This window comes from Melanotaenia boesemani, chromosome 5 (genome assembly GCF_017639745.1).
Source record: "Melanotaenia boesemani isolate fMelBoe1 chromosome 5, fMelBoe1.pri, whole genome shotgun sequence".
In the NCBI taxonomy this organism is placed as follows: Eukaryota; Metazoa; Chordata; class Actinopteri; order Atheriniformes; family Melanotaeniidae; genus Melanotaenia; species Melanotaenia boesemani.
The window spans coordinates 32,988,106-33,010,754 of NC_055686.1; the positions used below are offsets into that span (position 1 = coordinate 32,988,106).

The window sequence follows — 22,649 nt, forward strand, 5'->3', positions numbered from 1 at the left end:
GATAAGTTCAGGAATGCAATGCAGTGCTCGGGCAAACATTTCTGTAAAGCCAAAATGGGGGAGGAAAACCCCCAAAAAGGATCTGATGCTTCTGTGAATTTAGAGAGGACTGTGAATGGTTCCACTGGCAGAGAAAGGAGTAATTCCTCATAGCAAATTTTTCCTAAATTCCCTCAAGCCTCCCATCTTCAGACTAATGATTTGTCTCCTTCAGGAACATTTAATCCTCTGGTAACCTATTCAACTTCTGATTTTGACATCTGTAGATCAAGATTATTCCAGAGCATGGCTTTTTGAGTGTGTGCCTCTTCTTGCTGGGCCATTGTCCAACCAGAATTTGCTACACTTGGAACTCCTTATGCATCAGGTGACCCCTTGTGGTCTCCTCCTAAACAACTTCTTTGTGTTTTTTAGCCTGAAATGACTCGCATGGGGAGGTAAGGAAAAGAGGTTGGGGGAAACCAAAGGGAGGGCTAGAAAACATTGCTATCAGCATGCTGTGAGAAACCCTTCACCATTCTTTAGTTCTCTCCTCCCTCCTCTGCTTGCAATTCCACTTCAATGAAACACCTGTCAGCTGGGTTTCAAAAGAGCACTGTAATCCCCCTCATTCAGCAACCAAAGACCGCTAGCTTCTTTTACAATAACGTATGAAGTAGACAATTCTGACACCTCACTGTGTCCCAATTGAATATGTGTCTGGTAATACCATAGCAAGATACCAAGCACTACACTCAAGCATGTAAAGAACAGGCCTTGATCACAGCATGTGGGACTCATATGGGCCGTATGAGACCACCTACGGGAACTAAGGTGCCATCATTGCTGATTTGTGCACAAACAGGGTGAAATTCATTATTAGTTTATAGATCTCCTGAGAACCCATCAAGTTTATGACATAAATTTTTTAATTCACCCTTCCGAACAGACGGGACCACCTATGGAGTTAATACTGCTCAGGCGAGACCAAATTACTCGGAAATGATGCGTGATTGCAGATGTGCCTGCTGTTGTAATGCTGTCACTCAAAGTATAAGCTGTTTGTGCTGGTGGCTCATCAGCAGTTCGGTGAGAATTCACATCACAAAGAATAACACTTTAAGTTTTATTTCAAAACACTTTTGCTTGAAATGATGAAGCTCATTGAAGAAGTGGGTTGATCTGGTTTTATAAAAGCAAAATCATCATCATGAGCAAAATCTGGAAAAAGTTCACAGAATATCTTCGCTGGTTTTGTGATTAAATAAGGAATTTCATTTGCAATAACCTAGAGAAATTAATTACTTTTAATGTAATTAGGTGCAGCCAGGGCCGGCCCTGGGCATGGGCGGTTGCCTAGGGCGCCATCTGTCTGAAGGGGCGCCAAAAAAAAAAAAAAAAAGAAAAAAAAAGAGATTTCCGTTTCATTTCATCGTAAATAATAACTAGACCAAACAAATTCTAAAACTTAAAAGAAGCTAAAATATTCTGTGATGATGACGACCTCCTCGCCTGACCTGCTGCTTTTGCTGCTGTGGTTTGGTAAGGTAATGGCGGGAGGGGAGCGGCGCGTCCAGATTTTCTTTTTTTTCTTTATTTCTTGCGTATCCAGCCTTGTAATGATAATACTGATGTCGTCTGTTGCCAACAAGAAAATTATTCAAAAAAGTTTATCATGAGAAGACAATCCGAGCCGTCAGGTGCTGCTTACAGAAAACGTAGGAGAAGGAAAAACTAACCCAAAGTAGAAGTATGTTTAAATTACTAAACATTAAGGCAGCATGTGTTAACTTTTTATTTTGACATGACAGTGGGCTAACGCTAAGATAACTAAGATAAATGCTACTGCACCGTAACAATATCTAAGCAATATAATAAAGTACCACCTAGGCCATTAAAAGCATGCATGTCATAATGTCCAAATGACATAAAGTAAAGGTTTCATACAACATAAAAAATGTTCTAATTGTATTCGCGAAGCAGTGTTTATTGCAGCTGTCTGTTTCTTGTAAGGGTAGGCTACAGCTATTTAATGTTACTAATATAAAACTTTAAGTAATGTGTAAAACTTGTATTTGTCCAGATGCACTGAGAAAAAGTTTGCAGCCACAACAGGCACCTGTAGAAGCTGCTAGAGAAGAGGCGTCAGCCTCATTGTCTTCATCAGAGGCTCTCAGTGAAGAATATAAGTTAATTCAAAAAGAATAATGACTGCGGTACTATTACATTTTATAATGTTTTTTTTTTTTTTTTTTTTATCTAACAATAATTAAATAATATTTGTATCTGTAGCAGCAGATCTAAATGAAGAACACTGAATGCAGAAATGTCATAAAGATGATTGAATACAGACAGAAGGCCTGTTTGTGTCTCTGAGTGGTGGCCTGGTGGCTGGAAGGACAGGAGGGAATTATTGTAATAACTAAACCACTTTGTGTTACAACTTACATATGAACATGCTTCAAAAATTTTATTTGATTGCTCGACTGATTTTTTGTTTTATACAGCGGCCTCATTGTGTTTTGTTTATCATAATTGTAGCAGTTTTTATAGTTTGTGTGTTTTTTTATTGCACCGTTTTACATTGTTTTAGGATTTGCACCTGTGTCATTTCTTGATCTGGACTTTTGAACTAAATCGTATTTATTTTGTAGCAGTTTGCTTAGTTTAGAGTGTTTCAGTGTGACTTTGTTTTGTTTGTTAATAGAGACTAGAATGTGTGCATTAGTTACAAAATATGTGTGACAGAGTTATGTAGCTTTAGTTTTGGTAAGCATTTTGCCACATGGGGTGGGGTGCAAAGCTCCTGTTTAGCCTAGGGCACTTTCCCTGTGAACAGCAAACAGCAAAGTTAATTAGGGGTGTAGTGATACTTCAATTTACATAGATATATTGATCAATGAGCCAATAGCTTTGATCCAAATTTAAAAACATCCATCCATCCATCCTCTACTACACATCCATGCTAGGTTGTGGGGGCAGCGGTGTAAAAAGGGAGACCCAGACCTTCCTCCATTTGGTCACTTCTTCCAGCTCATCTGGGGGATCCTGAGGCATTCCCAGGTCACCCAAGAGATGTGATCCCTCCATCGTTTCCTGGGTCTTTGCACTGGTGGGACCTGCCTAAAAGACCTCACACGGAGGCATCTTAAGCTTGTGTGGAAGAGCACTAGCTCTCTTCTTGGCCACTCTAAGATGACCAAGCTTTCCACCCTATCTTTAAAGGCTGTTACAAACTCCACAATAACAGAGAAATATATGTTTTCTCAAGCTAGATAGACCAAAATTATGTCATTTTATTCATCCAACACTGTTTTTCAAAAGCTGTATTTTTCACTATGAGCAATGCACCGACCCCTAAGCTGATGCAGAGCTCACATCACCGCAGATGCTGCACCGATTTTCTTGTCAATCTCCTGCTCAATACCTTCCACACTTATAAACAGGATGCCTACATACTTTAACTCCTCCACTGCGAGCAGCATCTCATTCCCCAGCAGGAGAGGACACTTTTCCAACTGAGGACCATAATGTTGGATTTGGAGATTCTGATCCTCATGCAAGTCACTTCACACTCGATTGTAAACTGCTCCAGTAAATTCCACATTATGGTAACGATCAACACAGATACAGTAATGGCTTATGGCTATGTTCACACTGTAGGCAAATCCAACTTTTAAAGCCCATATGTGACCAATTTCATATGTGCTCCTAAACCAGGTACATTTGTAATCTTTTTCAAAGTGACTTCAGTTTGAGCATTCATGTCTCATTTCTTCAACTTTTATCCAATGTAGGGAAACAGATGTCTCAATTCTGTGTCAGATGTGGTGGAACATGGCAAGTTATTTCTGTTAACACAACATGTTGGATTTCACGTCACACCTTCTGTGCATGTGGGTCACTTCAGAGCTGGAGCCTAATGTTGGCAACATTAAATTTATGTGAACAAGCACACAAAAATTAAGTTGCATATTAAGAACTGTTATGTGCACATAGCCTGTTGTTTACATTTGCTAAGTAAGAGTGAATTCATGAAAAGATCCTCAAATGAGTTGCTGGACAGAAAGATGCTGCATGACATAAAGTCATGGCAGTACTATTGACAAAATCTGCCAGCATCTTAAGAATGACCTTATGTCTCTGATGAATTGCCCAGGCTGATATTTGTCAGGGAAAATGGAGCAGCTTGAGGGCACACTGTCATGCCAGTGTGTCTATTGTGTGTCTATTGGATTGAATTGAAATTGGAATTTGTGTGTGTGTGTGTGTGTGTGTGTGTGTGTGTGTGTGTGTGTGTGTTTGTCAGACCTCACTGATGTAGGCTGATGAGAAACATGGCTTCCCTCTCTTAGGCAGGGTGATGGATGAAATGGAAACAAAAAAGGACAACAAAGAACTAAACAAGATGGTGGTTTATGTGTTTGAAGGACTTTTACCTTTTCTCCCTGCGACTAAAGAAGTCCTACCTAAGCATGATCCGGGGTGACAGTTGTCAGTTTGCAGCATCAATATGCTGATACAATGTAATTCTATAATAAATGAGTCCCATCTTTCAGTTTTGGAGCAGTCATCACAACTCAGCATCACATTTATTGACAGCCTTTTTTTTTCAAGAGGCCTTCATCTCGTATTTCCATAAATAAAAAAATAAAAAAAGAAGAAGAAGAAAAAAAAAAAAAAAAAAAAACACTGACACACATCTTCTGGCATCACTGCTCATAAGCCAAGCAAAGAGGGAAAATTCACACAATCTTTTTATTAAAGTGCTTTCTGACATCAGAGCCTGAAAAAGGACATGAAGGACATAAGAAAAGTTAAAAGCCGTGAATAACATTTGTTTGTGATGATGGTCAACCTTTATCCTCTTCTGTATTGCATGTGGCTTTTGCCAAGGGATAACTTAGATTGTTGAATCAAATCGGTGGTCAATCCGGATGTTTGGAATTACACAATTTCACTGTAAATGCTGAAAATATAGTTCATGTGAAAAGAAGGGTTAATCTTGTTATGCTGTAAAGTCATGCCAACGCCATACAATGAGCAGAGCTTCTAGCCCAGTTTTTCCTGCCAACTGTTGTCTGTATTCCCCACTGATCCATGTATTATTATTATTATTATTATTATGATGATTTTTTTTCCTTTGGAATTATCTTTTGAGCTTAGAGTTACAATAAAGATAAAGCCTTTCTCTAATCCTCGTTGTTTAGCCATGGTTTGAGTTTAGTCCACTCTATCAACAAAGTAGCACAGTCACAAACACCAATGTTGAAGCGGAGTAAAAATTAAATGTGATAATCAAAAAATAATGTAGTGAATTTGCGGTCGAGAACAAGACAGTAAAGAGAGATGAGGGATAAAAGAAACTAGTTCTAAGGAGAATATTGTTCTGCTGTGCACACGTCTGATCAAGCTTAAAAATGCTATTAACTTATTGTCACTGGAGCTGTTCTCCCTGGTTTAACTCAAGAAGAAGCAGTGACCTTTTCAGTATTGTACCCCATCAGGTCTATTACGCACCGACAGTTCACCTCTCCCTTTTTCCTTCTGGGAGGATAATACCAGCTCCCACTTTTATAGTGATGAAAAAGGAGCACTGGCCTCTGTGCGATTTCATTTTCCCTGCTCCTGGAGTTTCAGTAAGCACAAGTACCAACATTCACCTTACTTAAAAGCAATCACCAGGAATGATGGTTCCTTTATTATGTGACTGAATATCAAAAAAGTTCATTACTGAACATAGAATATGTGTAATGATACCAGGTTGCATGAAAACGAGTAGATTATCTTTAAAGGGAAAGTGAAAGCTTCCATCATATATACAGTTGCATTCACTGATTAAAGACAATACTGTAATCCATATAACAATAACAACATTTAGTATTACATCAGCTATTCTGTTTGCCTCTGTTGGACAATATTAGCGTAGATTTTCTACTCTTTGGCTTTTCACTGGAGGTGGTTGAAGCAGTTAGATAATCATGATTCAGAACTGGCTGCAGTCTTTTTCTTCCCACCACAGCTCACTTCCACTTATCAGTTTAAGCACATTCTTGTTTATTTTCCTTTTTTTCTGTGTAAACCTTGAGATCTACTGTCAGCATTCTTCTCTTTCTTTAGTTTCTAAGCATAAAGCTTGACAGAAGAATAAAAAAATGCCTTGTAGTGTGATGTTTGGAGTTTGCTTGCTTTGTGTTTGTAGGTAATAAGTGCTTTATTTGGCAACCTGCAAAATGAACAAGATTCAGACCTATTGTGAGTCTTTAATGGCCAAAGGATGCATTGTCTGTAAAAAGCTGCCTGTAGTGGAAATCACTTTTTATTAAGATTAACTTGAAAGACAAACAGTCGACGGTTTGGGTGTCTAAATAAAGAGTCCTTTCTAAAACTTTTGTAAAATCAATGTGCTTTTTCATATTCTCATCTGCTTTGGTCCACTTGCAGTTCAAGAGTTGGCGTATTTATACATGGAATTATTATTATCAAGCTGGTTTCCACTGTGTAAACTAAAAAACAAAGAAACAAAAAAGAAAATAAAGCAAGGATTTTTTTATTTTCTTTTTAATGATTCATCACAGTTTGTTCAGTCATAGTCAGTAACATCACAATTAGTCTCTGAGGTCTTGGTTATTCATTGAGACCCAAGATTATGCATATTGACCTAGTAGCTTTGGAGTTTGATTGCAGAGGAATTTATTGTGGGTCGGTGCATTAAGACAAACCTCACCTTCAAAAACATCAGGGCTGGTGACAACAACAATACTGGTGACTAAGAATGGTAGCGATGGCAACAACTGGCAACGTGACAGCGACAATGCTAACAGTCATAATAGTAATATTACTATAACTAGATTTTTTTGTTGTTTGTAAATTTAGGCATGCTTTCTTCATACCTGAACAGACGCGTCTACCTACCTAGACACAAATTCCACATGAGCTGATGAGCTAGAAACTCATCTTCTTTTCTCCATCTGTCTTCAGCCAGGTAACTACTGTGATATGGCCTGGTTTTGTTGTGATGTGTGCATGCAGGGCAGTGTGTGTCACACTGCACAGGTGGCCAACAGCAGGGACAGGAGCAGGCCAGTGAGTAGGTAGAATATCACTGAGGTAGAAATCACAGTCTGGACTATGCTGCTTTGAGATGCTGGCATGAAATACTGCTGGTAGTGTTGACCACACACTGTTGCTCTGTCTGTGCTGGAGTTGTTCATATGGGTTTATACGTTTGAATCAACCATGCATGTATTAACTAAGATACTATATAAAATATTCAAAGGACAGGTTCTTTTATAGCTTTTATACAGCTTTTATATGGAGGAATTATACCAGTTAGGCATACCAGATGTAGAGATAAAACCATTCCACTTCCAAAACTCCCGGGATTGCTGCAAGAACACTAATGAAGAGAGAAATTAAATATTATTTTCATATTGTTTCATGCAGTCACAGTCCAGACCTTTACACAAACCAGTAGGTTTCAGATTTTATCTGAGTAAAATCTCTGCCAGATCATATGTGTGTGTGTTCATACACATGACAGTGATTTTAAGTGATTTTATTTCTTTAATTGTAGTCTTCATAGGTGCAGGCAGTCAAAGGCTGGTGTCTACAGGCTGAGATAGGGCAGCCTAGAAATATCTTTTGAATGCCAAGATAAGAAGAAAGAAGGGGATCATTGACAGAAGATTGTGTCTCTGCAGGGAAATAGATTTACACTTCTGTGGGTCTTCACACATGACTGAGAGTGTTTTTTTGTATGATTGCATGTTTGTTTTGTTTGTTTATTCTGCACAGTTCATAGTTGAGAATTCAGCAGTTGTTCTTTTTTTTCCATCTTCAAGAGCTGTGGTGGCAGTCTAATATTTACATTGTCCTTTTCAGTTTTTAGGATAGGTGGTATATGCTTGACTGGGTCTGACATGCATGCATGAGTGAAGCTATTGGGAATGTGAAAGTGGCTGTAAGGACGATGAGAATAAAGGATACTCTCTTCTCTCCTGTCTGCTCAAAACCCCATCCTTTGTTCTCAGGATTTTAGCAGCAGGTCTCAAGTTCAGTCAGCTTTCATCACAGTTGTTTGTCTGTGACACATCAGTAGCTCAGAGAGCTGCTCAAAACTCCCTTCCTATAGAATTTCAAGGGTAGATGTGAGAGGTGAGCGTAAGGCTAGCGCTAGGTATCCTGTAAGGTCTGCCCTTGGTTCAACCTCTCACATCAGAGGCAATTCTCCTCAGCAACTAAGTTAATTTCCCTCAGAGATGGACCAGCAAGCCGGCAGGTAGTTCAGCAGTCTGGGTGTTTGTTCTTTTTTTATTTTTTATTTTGCATTCAACAACAAATAAAATGACACACAGACTCGGCCACAGTGGCTGACACCACGCCAGAAATGAATGATTCTGAAACTTTTAAAGAGGAATGTATTAATATTAATAATAATAATAATAATAATAATAATAATAATAATAATAATAATAATAATAATAATAATAATGGATTAGATTTATATAGTGCTTTCCAAGGCCCCCAAAGTGCTTTTACATTGTATCCATTATGAACCGCCAACCTTCATATTTGACGATCCCGCTCTACCACCTGAGCCACTGTTGCCCCAGAATTCGAAATTTGTTGACCATTTTGACTTCATTTGATAGTAAAGATAAGTGGAAATCTATTTTTTTATTATCTGTACTTGGACTGCTTTATCATTTAATATATAAAGTTTAAATAGAAGAAATGTTGATTTTAATAATAGCTTTGACCTATATAGTTATTCCAACAGTATGTGCCACAATATAAATAATGTGGCATAGATGCTCTGTAATCATAAATAGTACTTTAATGAAAAGGTAGACAATTTAACAGGTTGATCTTTAAAGATAAAAAGAATCGTGCAGTGAAATAAGGAAGAAATGTCAGATTTTTCAGTACTTCTTGATTAGCAATATTACTGAATAAAGTTTGTGACAGTTAAAATTCATTTGAAACTTTCTTTATTTATGGCCTTAAATTTCAGCAGAAAAAGACATTTTTGATCCACACCTCAGAATCTTGTTCAAGTAAATTAGTTTGCAGCAATGTTGAGCATTTTCAAATAGGCCTCTGCCCACATGCTGTAGGAATAAAAAATGTGAGAAATTAAATGGTGTGCTCATAGCTTGATGAGGCAATTATTTCGCTGAGTGAGAATATGAACGACATGCTTTCACGTCAGACTCCATACGTCTCCAATATCAACCAAAAAAACATAGTTAATTACATTTTTTTTAACAAAAAATAGTTGCTAGAGGGGTCTGAGTATAAGCTATTTCAACAAAAAGATGATGGAAGCTTTACTTCTGGTATTTAACTGGATTCGCCATATGGAAATTTTATTTTAATATTAGTTGTTGTTTGTTGATATCCCTGTTTTTTTTTATTGTTTTAAATAAAAATCTAATTTTGACACATTGCACAGCCCTGCTTTTGCATCATCACAAGTCAAGATATTAAACACTATTCAATTCCTTATGATTGAAGGACTTTTTGAAATCCTTACCCAGCTCTACTAAGTATGTCATGTGTTTATCTTTACTGATATTCCATTTCTGTTGCTCAGCCAAGTTGTGAGTAGTTTATCTTTTTCATTTAGACTGACATTGAACTTGACTTACATGGAAGTTTCTGACTGTGAAACAGTTTCTGTTTGGCAGATATACTCTCATTGCATCGTTTGACACCCCACCTGTAATTACACTTCCTGCTGCATAACCTTTGGATCCTTTCCATTTAGTGAATCACTGACTTCTTAGCTGCAAACAAACCTGCACACTGTCCCTTTACATACCACCCACAGCTAGTTTTACTTCTGTTCTGCTCAACAACTAACCCCCAACACTTTTCCACCCCCACTTCCCTCCTTTTTCTGCTTCTATGGTCTCATTCAGCGATGGAGAGGAGCCTATGTTCTTGCAAAACGTTCATATTAAAAAGTGATGAATATGTGAGCCCAGTGGGACCAATGAGTGGCTCAAGACAAGGTCGGGAGGAGGTTCAGGACAATGATGCTTATATACATTCATGGGAGGATAATATCTTTCAAATTAAAATGCTTTTTGATAATCATACAAATCATGTTGAAATTTATTGGAACCATAACTACAATATTTTTGTTATATTCCAACATTCATGTCCGAAGAGAAATTCACCTAAATGTCTGAAAATCTTACTGAAGAAGAAAAAAAGAGAGAAGAAGTTCAGTTTCACATCGAGTGAGCGCTTAATTGCAAAGTTTGTTGGGTACAGAAGAAGAGCAGCAAATCTAATTGAATGATTAGGAGAAGTCCATCTTTGTGCAAAGCTTGATTCTTGGCATCATATTTATTGGATTTCAAGAACTTCAGCCTAATCCCAGTAGCAACAGTTGTACTAGCCTAGTCATGTTTATATATCTGTTCCACAAATGCTCACTTGAATATGTTTGGAAGAAACATGAATTATTGAATGCGAAGCAGAGCTTGAAGCTCCTCAGAGTCATTTTTGTCAGTATTGAAAAACAATAGACTTTGTAACAGCTTTTGAGCTAAGATCTATTTTTCCTCCTAAGGATTTATCTTTCCTACAATATTGAATTTTCAGCTCTCTGAGTGCCCCAAAGCACAGCTATCTCCCACCTTACCCCCTTTTTTCTGTCATTACATGCAATAAGCTAATGGACCTCATGCTAGCAAAGAGCTGTCAAATAAACTTTAGGGCCATTTACTAGATAAACTACACATAATGATTTTAATAGCAATAGTGCATGAGACAGAGGGAAAGCTGAGAGAGGTAGAGATGTAGGACTCTACCTCTTTCTCTATGTCTTTCTGTTGAATCCAAGCCTTTTTCTTCAGTCCACATTTAGTGATTTAAAAACAGGCTTTCTGATTTTTCAGATAAATTTTAAACAAAAATGCCCCATTGAACTCAGCTATTTGTGAATTAGCTACTGTATCAATTATTTATTAGTGATACCATTTCAGCCCTATGTGAGATTTTTAATAGAATTAGGTGCAATTATGGTAAAGAAAAAAAAAAGTATTCCAAAACTTATCCTAGTATTATACTTCCTTTACATCTTGTGATTAAAAATAATTTTTCTCTCTTGTTGCTTGCTACAAAAAAAAAAAAATGTTTTTCTTGCTTTGCTGACTGTAACCAGGGTGCAAACCACAGGGGAGCTGGGGGAGCTATAGCTCCCCTTAATGAAACATGAGCTCCCCTAGAAACAGAATTTATGAAATGTTGGGGGAGCTATATAATACTGACAATAAAATGTATGCTGATTGCTCACAAATTCACTGTAGCCTAAAGTATGACTATGGATGCTATAATTATTGTGACCACTGAAGCGTGGCAGCGCTCAAAGGTAAACTTCCTGTAGATCTACGTTAAATACAAAATAAAAGAAGTAAATGCGTAAAAGGTAAGACCTGCTTTAACTATTTACAATATGGGAAACTATCATTGCTCATTATATTGTGTATGGCAAGCTTCGCTGTGTACGTGTGTGATATGTGGGGAATATTAACTATGTAAGTTCATCTTTGCAAAAAGAGTGGTAAAATTTTTTTTTGAAAGGGACATTTGCACCTGTTATGTATTATTGTTGCATAAGAGTTGTTAACCATTATGTATTGGTACGCTTATGTTCTGTGGGGCAAGCTGTAATATCAGCTGGCATCATGTTCTTACTTGCCGAAAAAAGATAGGAAATGCAAAAGAGCGGCTCCCCCTAAGCCCACGGTATGGTTCGCACTCTGACTGTAACATACACATTCATTCTGTCATTTATTACTTGGTTTCTGTGGGGAACTGAAACACTGCGTGCTCACTACCTTCAACAGCTCTTGCCTCAGAGTGGTGGCATTTTTGGAGATCTATGAGGGTGTTTATGAGTAGCTTGAAAAGGGCATTTTGCAGATTTATGGATGACAAGGCTAAATGATCTATGGAAAACAGGAAGGTGGGGGTGGGTAGGGGTGGGGATGACAGCTGTACACTCCACAAAATCAATGGTCCTTCAAAAGTGGAATTTGACAGGAGCAGGAAGACGAGGGGGGAGGTGGTGGTGGGCGTGTAAATGAATAAGTAAAAAGGTCACATCAAGTTATTTTTATAAAACCTCATTAACTTTTATTTGTTCAAAAATATGTCCACTTAATTAGAATAACAGAGATTGAGCTAATGAAATTACAGAAACATTGGTGGAGTGGAACCAAAAAGTAATGAGGGAGAGCTCACACGTGTCCCAAACAGGACTGCACATTACTGACAGGTGACCTCTGAAGGAGATGCAGGTAGATCCCCCACTGTTTTAGTTAGGTGTTTGTTTAGTTTCTAGTCATAAGCATGTTTTTTTTTTTTCTTTTTTTTTTTGTTTTTTTGGTATGCTAGATATTTAAGCATCTGGGTTCCAGGTTGTAGGATTAAAAAGATATCTCTTACAAAGAAAAAAGGAAAAAAAAGCAAGTTATCAAACTGATTTTTATCTACAATTGTTGTATCTTGTTTAGTAAAAATGGGCTCCTTGGAGGCTCACATATATTATTTATTAGCAGATTAGATATTGAGAATTGGGCACAGTCATTTCTGGCTCTAAGGATGCTCTGCAGATATCACCTATCCATCTCTCTGGCACTGAAAGCTAACAAAGGCCCAGAGAAGGTTTTCACTGCAGCCAAAAAGGCAGCGTGAACTGATTTCAGTAATAAGTACAATTCAACCTGAGGAGATGGAACTAATTGGCAGAATGTGCTTGATGCCGTGTTCAGGAGAAATTGCACACTCTGGCCCTACGTGATCAGAGTATTAAGTGGACACAATTGGACACTGGTCCTTTCTTGCTATATATTATTGACAACAGGCAAGTATGCTTCTCACTGTGTGTGACATTAGCTAAGCCATAAATGATGAATGATGCCTGGTGGCAGATTGATAAGACGGGAAAACTGCAATCAATTCTCAGTCAATTTAATCACCTCATTGGTATATCTGTTGTCAACTTTCAGATGAAGCAGTGATGCTGAGAGATGGGAATAATGTTTGATATTTAATAAGAAATTAATGATTGGAATAAATACAGTACAGCTAAGATCATATTTCCTTTTAGGGTGTGTCAACAGCACTTGGTTGTGGTTGCAACACGTCACCTTTCTAACCTGCATGAAACCTGGCTTCCTTCCACTGATAGCAGGGAGATTTGTCAGCCTCCCTGTTTGTTCAGTGTGTGTGCTGATAGCCTGGCAGCCTGTTTGTTTGTTTATATCCTGTCTAGGTCAAAGCAGATGCCCTCGCTCTTCTTCTCTGCCTTTTCACTCTCTCACCTAGGAATCCGAGTCTCTCAACTCTTATAGGCTCTGCTGTTCTGACCTTTTCAGAGAGCTATATGTGCTGTAAGGTAATGTCACAACATTCAATTCTCTGATCCGCTTCACGTTGTTGGAAACCAAATGTTGTCTCTGGTGTTGGGCAAACTCACCAACTGGTGCTCAGTAATGTTAGACAGCTTATATCCAGTAAATAACGCTTAAAAGGTATTTCATCGCACTTAATAGGCTCCAAAGAATGTGCTAAAATAATCATTATGAATTCAGTTTCTGTATTTTGTTATTGCTGATGTTTAAGTGTTGGGGTGTGAATAAGCTTGATCATGATGCACTATATTGATTTGGGCTGCTTCAAACAATCATTGAAAGTTTTACAAATTTAACAACGGAGCTTGTTTCCAGCAGTCTGTAATTGTGACTGACACCCAAAACCCAGATAGGAGGACCTTTATAGTTGACATTATGATTTTGTGGGGTTTTTCTTTCAGTGATACTGAAATAATTTTTAATAGCAGTATTCTGAATTCAGATTTTAGACACATTTGCTGTCATTTCAGTTTCTACATCATATCTGCATTGTCATCTTGAAGGTTCTGTGCTCACACATGATAAATAAGTGTCTGTATTTGACTTATGTGAATGCTAGACTTCTGGTTGCGACACCTCTGTTTTTAAAGATGTACCAACTTATGTTATAATGGGTGTCTTCTGAGCCGTTCACAAATGAGATCATTGAAAAGCTGATCTGTGGATTAGAACATGTCCTCACAGCTCAGGTTAGGGCTGCTTTAAAACTACAATAGCACAATGTAAGAATGAGGGAATCTCATATCAGTTATTGTAATAGCAATTTTCTTAAAACAGGATTTGTATTTTTGAGATTGGGTTTGAGGTTTAGTTTGCACTGTGAAGTGGAAAAGCTTAAAGTGGAGGTTGCTCCCAGATTCTGATCGCATAATTAGAAAACAAAATAGTTGTGTTTTACAGTTTATTAAATACACGTTTTCAATCACTTGTTTAGACAAAATGCTAACTGGCCAATCATATGGTAGCAGCTCAGTGTATTTAGTCATGTAGACATGTTCAAGATGAATTGATAAAGTTATATCTAGTTGGTGATAATAAAAATGCAACACTAAACTAAATAACACCTCATTCCAAACAAGGCATGCATAAAAGCATCTCTGTACACACAACATGTCCAACCTTGAAGCAGATGGGCTACAGCAGCAGAAGACCACACCGGGCGCCTCCTGTCAGTTAAGAACAGGAAGCTGAGGCTACAATTCACACACACTCACCAGAACTGTACAATAGAAGATGGAGAAACGTTGCTGGTCTGATGAGTTTCCATTTCAGTTCCACATCCAGATGGTAGGCCAAGAATTTGGTGGAAACAGTGTTGCTGGCGGTGTAATGGTGTGTGGGATATTTTCTTGGGACTCATTGGGCTCCTTAGTTTGTGGCCTGATTTTACCACCACAGCCTAATTGAGCATGCTGCTGGCCATGTCCATCCCTTTATGACCACAGTGTAGCCTCTTCTGATGGCTACTTCCAGCAGGATAATGCACCACTGGACTACCGAACTTTCAATCTAGTAGAGCAGCTTTGGAATGTGTGGAATGAGAGATTCTCATCATGGATGTATAGCCAACAAATCTGCAGCAAGTGTGTAATGCTATAATGTCAAGGGGTTAAATTCTTTCTTGGGGTGCAAGGGGTTCCGGGTTCAGATCCTGTACGAGCCAACACTCATTTTACGACCCTGCTTAGCCAGGGAAGGAGGAAGTAACTTAAAAGGGTGATGCCCAGATTTAAAACAGAATAACGGAGAATTTATTGTTCTGTGTGGCAGGTGGAATGTAAAATATCAGAAACACAGGGTGGAAGGGGTGATGTTGCTGCTCAAATCAAAGAAACAAATAAAACAGAACAGACCAAATAAATGGAAAGCAACAGCCAGGCAAACTAAGGTTCAAATCAAAGATACCAAAACCTAACTGACTGCACTGAATTGTCCACAAACAAAACCACAACAGGAGCAGCACCGATAACTAAACAAGATAAACAAAAATTGATAGTAGACAAAACTAACTGGTCCAATCTCCAAACAAGTAACAATTACAATAGGCATACAGAAACCAAGCAAAACAGTCTTAATGCCTCAACTCTAGACCAAACAGGTCAGACACAGATCACTAAAGTTTCACAAAACACAGCCAAACAAGCGATGGTCTCTTCAAGAGGGGAAGCTGTCAGACCATGAATGCTGTTGCCACTGACTGAAGGGATGCTGCGCCCTTTTATCTGATGAGTGAGGAAGCAGCAGCAGCAATTGGTCCAGAGGGCAGCGAACCAGGTTTGATGGAGTGCAACCAATCCCAGCCAGGTGATGACACATGGTGATTTGCATACACGATACACATACGCACGTACTTGGTTGCACAGCGGAGCAAAATCTTTAAGGAACGTATCCAACTCCTTTTAAAATGTATGACACCAACAATTAAAGCAGTTCTGAAGGACAAAACTGGGTCCAACCTGGACCTGAATGACCAGAAGGAACATTTTCTCTTTCCTTTTCATTTAAAGTAGTTCTTTTAATGAACAATGCTAAAGTTTTGCTCTGTTACTAGTTAGCAAAGACAATGGTCATAAAGCTTGGATTTGTTACATGTGGCTGTTGCTAACTTCCTGGCTGGAAATTCCCCATCATGTATAATGGAATTATTTTCTACTCTGTACCGACAAGCTGGCTTCCTTTTTTGATCTTTAGCAGTCCTGATAATCTCCACAGAAGACAACAGCCTTATTACCAGACCACTTGATCTCTACAGGAGAACAAGCTCCTGCTGTGACATACTTCTCTAAAATAGCTTCATCCATTTTCAGATGTGAAATCTCTTGTGGGTTGTGACAGTGTGCAGTGAAACATACTTGAACCCAAGCAGACACTTCCACTAGCACACACTGAGATAATGTAGGTCAACACACACTCGCATACCCACACGTGCAATGCAAACAGACACAGACAGAGTATGGATTTTCTGTCGTCACCTTGAATGGAGAGCAGATTCACTGTTATCCAAAAATGCCACGTTATCTGCTTTATGTGCTTTGTGCAGGAATTCTGATTTTTACATAATTTATTTCAGCATGGCTGCGATGCAGACGATGTGTGGTGATTCTTCTGGCATTTTTAGTGTTTCTCTTTTTTCTTTGAGAGTGAGTGTGTTACATGAATGGTAGGGTGGCAGTTCATTTTATCCAGCTTTTTGAAGTTAGGATTTAGCGTTGGGCAGTATACCACTTTAAAATTTTATTATGATATCAATTTATTCTTTTTCCGAAACATCAGTTTAAACAACATTAGGAATGTGGCGCAGCAGGACAATGTTTGAGGAGGGACCATAATCACTGCTGCACCAGTAAACGTGTGCAGCAGAGCAGCTGTGCAGTTGGAGATGCAGTGAGAGGTTACTGAGAAAGTTCAGAAAGGGGAGTTGTAACATATGTTGTGACTCAAAAAAAGGAGCTGCATCCACTGTCTGGAGATATTTTGGTTGTATAAGGTCGGATGTGGACCAAATAACTCTTTACTGCAAAGGCTAGTTAGCTAAAGTTGTCGGTGCAGCAATTTGCTGCACCACCTTAATAGTAAACATGCTGGAGCACCAACTAAGATCATTACCTGCCACATCCTCTGGGAAAATTGAAAAAGCTGGGGGACATTAATTAAATGTTCTAAATGTTTTTGCTTGAGGTACTGACTAGGACCAAAAAATAGCAAGAGATGGAAGGAGATAACCAACGACAACACAATCTATACCACAAAAGACCTGGTCCTGATAAACTCGGTAGAAAAAGATGAGAGTGAAGATCAAGATACATGAAAATGTTTTTCTGTTTATTTGTTTTGTTTCATTTTTGTATAATTCTCATGACAATAGAATAATCCATTCTCAGCCAAACGACTGATTCTTCACTCTGTTTGTGGAAAATGTGGTTAACAACAGTCACAATAGCCAGCATGTGGGATTATCTTGTGTACAAAGTGGCTTCTTCAGACTGGAAGCAGTAGATGGTACAGGTCATATATAATGGACTCTAAGGTTTAAGTGCAGCAATAAAGGATAATGTGTTTTATTGATGCTTATGTAAACTAGCTGACAGTGTCGCCTTTGACTGAGAATAACTGAGAAAAAAAGAACAAATCACTCTATATGGTTAAAAGTCTGTACAATAATGCATAAAGCAAGTTCAGATTTCTCGTTTATAATTCAAAACACTGACAGCATCAGCAGATGTGGTTCAGTATGCTCATCAAGTTCTGTGTGTTTAAATTCTAGAGATCGCTTTAACGAGAGTTAAAGATGCTTTAATTTTGCACCAAATTTAGTTTTTCTTCTGTTTTTTTCCCCCTTTTTTCACAAAAAACTGGGCATTTGCTGAATTCAGTCCAGTTTTTAAGTATGATATATGTATGTGAATTAAAGTGCCATTTAGAAAGCCATACAGTCAAAACCTGCATTATAAACCTACAGCTGGATGCTTGATCTGATAAAATTCAGAATCCAAAATCACATGCTGTGTTAAACGTACACTTCAATTCATTTTTATTCCACTGAGATTAAAACTAACTTTCTACTTTGTTGATAATACAGTATTGGGGTTTTCTGGTAACCTCAGCTGTTTAGCAGTACAGGTGTTAAAATTATTGTTTATTAATATTATTTAAATTTCAGTTTCTATTTATTTAAATAGAAAGAACTAGTTATACCTGCAGGCAAATTAGCTGTTATAAATTAAAAAAGTACTTCCCTAAGCCAGAGTAAAATGATGGGTATTCACTCTACAGCACATCAAAGCTGTGAAGGAAGAAATCAATATGCCTCTGTAGGTACAGAACAAGAAATAAAATGAGAATTACAGCTCACCTGTGTTTGTTAGCTTTTGCATTTAGTTTAGCTTTTGCAAACAAAGACAAATGTTTCCCACTACTTGATAATAATTCCTGCGTTGACTTTTTTCTTTTTTAGAATCCCTTCCGTCCATGTAATCTAAGGGCGTGCAGCTCAGCACCTCAGAGCCACGGCAAGCAGTTCCAGACAAAGTCACATTAGCTTCTCTTGACCCCACAGCTGTAATCGGCTCTGGGGAAAGGCAGGTGGTTAGTGTTTTGCAAGAGTCTCTTGGTCTACGTTAATAGTGTTGCAAACAGGAGGCTGAGACTGAAGAGCAAGGATGCAAGCCTTACAGGAGCTTACCTGGAGATTACAGCATCAGCAGTTCACTCACAATGCAGCCCCACAGGATTTGACTGCCATTACACCGAAGCCAGGATCTTTTTTTATTTCTATTTTCCTCATTTGTGGCAAAGTTGAACTAAACTAAACGTTCTTCTTCTATAAAACTAATAAACTAATAAACTGTAAATAATTTGCATCAGACCTGAGGTTTTTTTACTTTTTCCCCTTAACTCCCTCTGTTTTGTCTGCAGGTTTGTTACGTCCGGAGTCACAGAGCACAACCCTGTTAATCGCAGTGCTTTGCTCCAAACATACTATATCCCCGTAAATTTAGGAGGTATTTCTTCCCATGTTGTATTTTTCTAGTTTTAAGGGTGGATTAGGCCAAAGGGGCAAAAGCCTCTTTGTTGACAAAATCCACACCTATCCCAGCAGGGTTGCTGGACGTAGCGATGCTGGCTAACGCAATACTAATTCAATAGAGGATCATCAGCAATTGTCACCAAATCAGCCCTTTCAGTCTTTAGCTTCTCTTTCAATTCATTACAAGTGGATGGGTTTTTATTGGCGTGACCATTTTAACGGAGACTTGGGGAGTGTGTGGAAGCTCGCAAGGGTGGATCGACACAGGCAATTTACAGGAGGATCGACAGATGACTTAAGGCCAAAACCATCAGAAAACAAACAGAGCCAGTGAGAGATGAAGAGATTTATCTTTCCACCGTTCCATCATGTTTTGTTTTCTTTCCATTTTTTTTTGCTTTGTTTTGGCCATGTATCATCACTTCATACCACATTTCCACTTCATTTTATGTATATTTTTATTTATCTACCTCTTGTATCTGCCTTAAATTTCTAAAGATTTCTAAAATTCCTCTGCTCCACTGAGACTGATATTTATACTTTGGTCTCATGCCGTGCTTTAATTTCTTCCCCCAAGGGCTCTGAGAGTAAAAGTAGATTTAAAAAGTAAAGAAGTGCACCATGAGCATAAAAAATAATAATAATAATATTTTCAAGCTTGTGGCATCCAGGAGTGAACAAACATAAATTTTTTAAAGCTGAAATAAGCCCTTCATAAAACAGACACACAAAATTCATTACCAAACTTGTCCTGTCACTAGATGTGTTTCCATTACCCCTAAAATTTCATAAAACCTAAATATCACCAAAAAAAAAAAAAAAAAAAAAACGATAATGGATACACCAACATTTAGAAAAACCCTCAAATTTCACTAAGACGTTTTTCGCTCTCATGAGGTGGTTTTTCAGACGTGTCAATGTAAAAGTATATTGCAAAAGCTTAATGGAAACACTTTTTTTCGTATGTACACAACCGTGGACGGGACGTAGAGGGTCACATGACCAGTTCATTTCAAGTAAAACTGTTAAAGTAAATATGAGTAAACAGCAGGGCGCAGAAATCTTTTTACAAATAATTAAAAAAAATATATATACATATATATATATATATATATATATATATATATATACATATATATATATATATAACTGCCATTGAAGTGGAGTCTCGGGGGACGAGATCTTATGAAAATAACAGCTAATGAGCTAAACACTTTTCAATGGAAAAACCTGCAAATCACAATTGCACTTTGTTGAAATGCAATATTTGAAAGATCATTGTGTTTCTGCCAGGTTCTCAGCCAGAAATGCTGTGATAAAAACACTCAGGACAGAAGACAGCTTACCTTTTTTAATGTCCTGATGAAACTGTTTCACTGGGCGGAGTCAATCTAAATATTCTTGATAATAACATGTTGCGGTTAATGAAATTTACAACAAATATTGGGTCTATTTTAAGCCATAATGCGACTCAGAAATTACTTCAATGATCGTAGCTTCATATTGTTTAAAAGTGCGTTCCTGCGATGGAGATGAAGTTTTCGGCATAACACTGAAGCAGGAGAAATACTAATAATAATAAAATATAAAATAATAAAAGTAGCTACTGGCTGTCCTAAAAGTCGCTAGAAGTACTAAATGATGGCATCATCTAATTTGCATAACGCTGTGGTCAAGGGCAAACCGCCTTTGTCCAAAAACTGTTATTTTTCAAGAAATAAATAAAACTGTATGGTTTTTGTATAATTGGGCATATTGTCATCAAACATGGTATTATGTTTTACATCATATATCTTTGGTTAAATATTTGTAAAACTACAGACATAAAGGGTCCCTGCAGAGCGGACACCGCTTCTCCTGACATTTCTGTTCTGGGGAAGGGAGTCCCTGAAGTTAAAATCAGGAATGATCCCAGCAGTGTTGTACTATAGTACTGATTTAGGAAGAAAAAAATTATGAATTTTGGAGATAGTAGGTTTTTGCCCGACAGTAACGATAATAGCCTAGTAAATATAGATGTAATGGATGCTGCTGTGGAGAGGAATGTCGTGGGAAAGGTAACAATGATCTTCCAGTATATACTGTTTGAATATCGTAATCCTTGCTTCACTGCTTCTTGACTCAGGTATTACCTTGTTGGTTTTACTGTCCTCTACTTCACTCAAGATCTGCAAAGAAAAAGACATTTTTCTGACTCAGATCTTAATCTACACAAAGCATTGTTTTTGTTACAACAATGTCATTTGCAGTCTAATAACATGAAGTTATTTCAGTGTTTAAATAGTCCCTGCTAGTTACATATTTTAAGATAAAAACAAGTCAGTAATGGTGTTAATTATGACCATTAAGAAAAAGAGTTAAAGTGTACCTATCTTTCATTCATTATCTATACCGCTTTGTCCATTAAGGGTTGCAGAGAAGCTGGAGCCTAAACCAGCATTTAGCAGATGAGAGGCCGGGTACACCCTGGACAGGTCACCATCACAGGAAAGCTGGCCTAATGCATTTAAACAAAGAATTTATGCAATTAATGCAATTGCAACATACATTCATTCATTCATTCATTCAGCCCAACTTTGCCATTGCTCCATGCTAACAGTTACAGTTCTGGTGCACGTCAGGCGTTGGGGTTTGTGGTACCAATGACAAGAATAGGATTTTGGATGAAATGCAGAGAAATAACAAAGGAGCCTATACCTGCTGAGTCTGCAGCTCTGTCATCTAGGCCTAAAGGCATGCTTGTTGTCAGGTTCATATCAGTATAACCTGTCTGTATACACTGTATGTTGCCAAGAGATGCTGCAGCAGCAGTGGGAGTTGTACAGAGAGAGATAGTGGGCGGGCCAGTGGTTGTCAGGCCTGCTTGCAGCATTTTTGTCCATTCTTCCTGCCGTCTGCACTTTGTAAAGTGATTTTGCTGTGAATGTGTACTTGAAATTTTTTACACTGTGAAATTATGTTCATTTGGAGTTCTGGACTGAAAGGTCAAGCCTTAACCCACTGCAGTGAATTGTTAGGTTATCAGCATGTTGGAATAATATCAGGAATAACTCAGATCATCATAGCTTTTTTTAAAGAAGCAAAAAGGTAGAAATATGTGTTAAGAATGACTGTGGGGGGTTAAGTATTTGCCAGAGCTTTAGTGATGCTAGTGACCAAACATGACCTTTTTAAAGGCATCATAAACTTTGAGTTCTGTAATCAAAACATGAACATGACAGAAAGATTTTATTGGCACAATAAGTTATGGATTACTATTATCTTAAAAAAAAGATGGAGGTAAAATAAATCAGCTTCCTGTAGTGGGTCACAGTACCGTTGTAACTGTCTGTACATTTTCTGTATTTTGACATCTCCAGTTACACAATTAAAATAAATTGGTAGGGAAAGTTAAACATTGTTTTCAATGCTTGACTTCTGACAGAAATCAGATTTTAAGTCAATGCTCCACTCTTAAAGCAGTCTTCAGTCTCATCCACCTCAATCCTCATCAGACATCTGCCAAGGCTTCCTACAGCTCATACCTCCCACCCCACCCCGCAAAAGATCCCCCCCTGCCCAATCTCTTTCCCTTTATCTCCCCTCTCTCCCATCTCCTCTGTTCCTAGCTTTGCAAAGATAAGACTCGCTCCCCCCAGTGAGTTCTTGGTGTCGATACTAATGTGCTGCTATCTTGATGAGCTGTCAAACCACCGCCCCCTACCTCCTTC

At 38.1% G+C, this 22,649-nt stretch overlaps 1 protein-coding gene and 1 long non-coding RNA gene across 6 annotated transcripts in view; both read left to right on the forward strand.

Moving 5' to 3' along the window:
* The window catches only part of nrxn2b (neurexin 2b), an 815,055-nt gene that overhangs the window by 121,596 nt on the left and 670,810 nt on the right, over window positions 1-22,649 (forward strand). The window lies entirely within an intron of this gene.
* LOC121639936 lies at window positions 818-20,849 on the forward strand. Its single transcript, XR_006010282.1, has 3 exons — window positions 818-832; window positions 3,724-3,731; window positions 20,782-20,849. It is a non-coding gene; the product is annotated as an uncharacterized LOC121639936 (long non-coding RNA).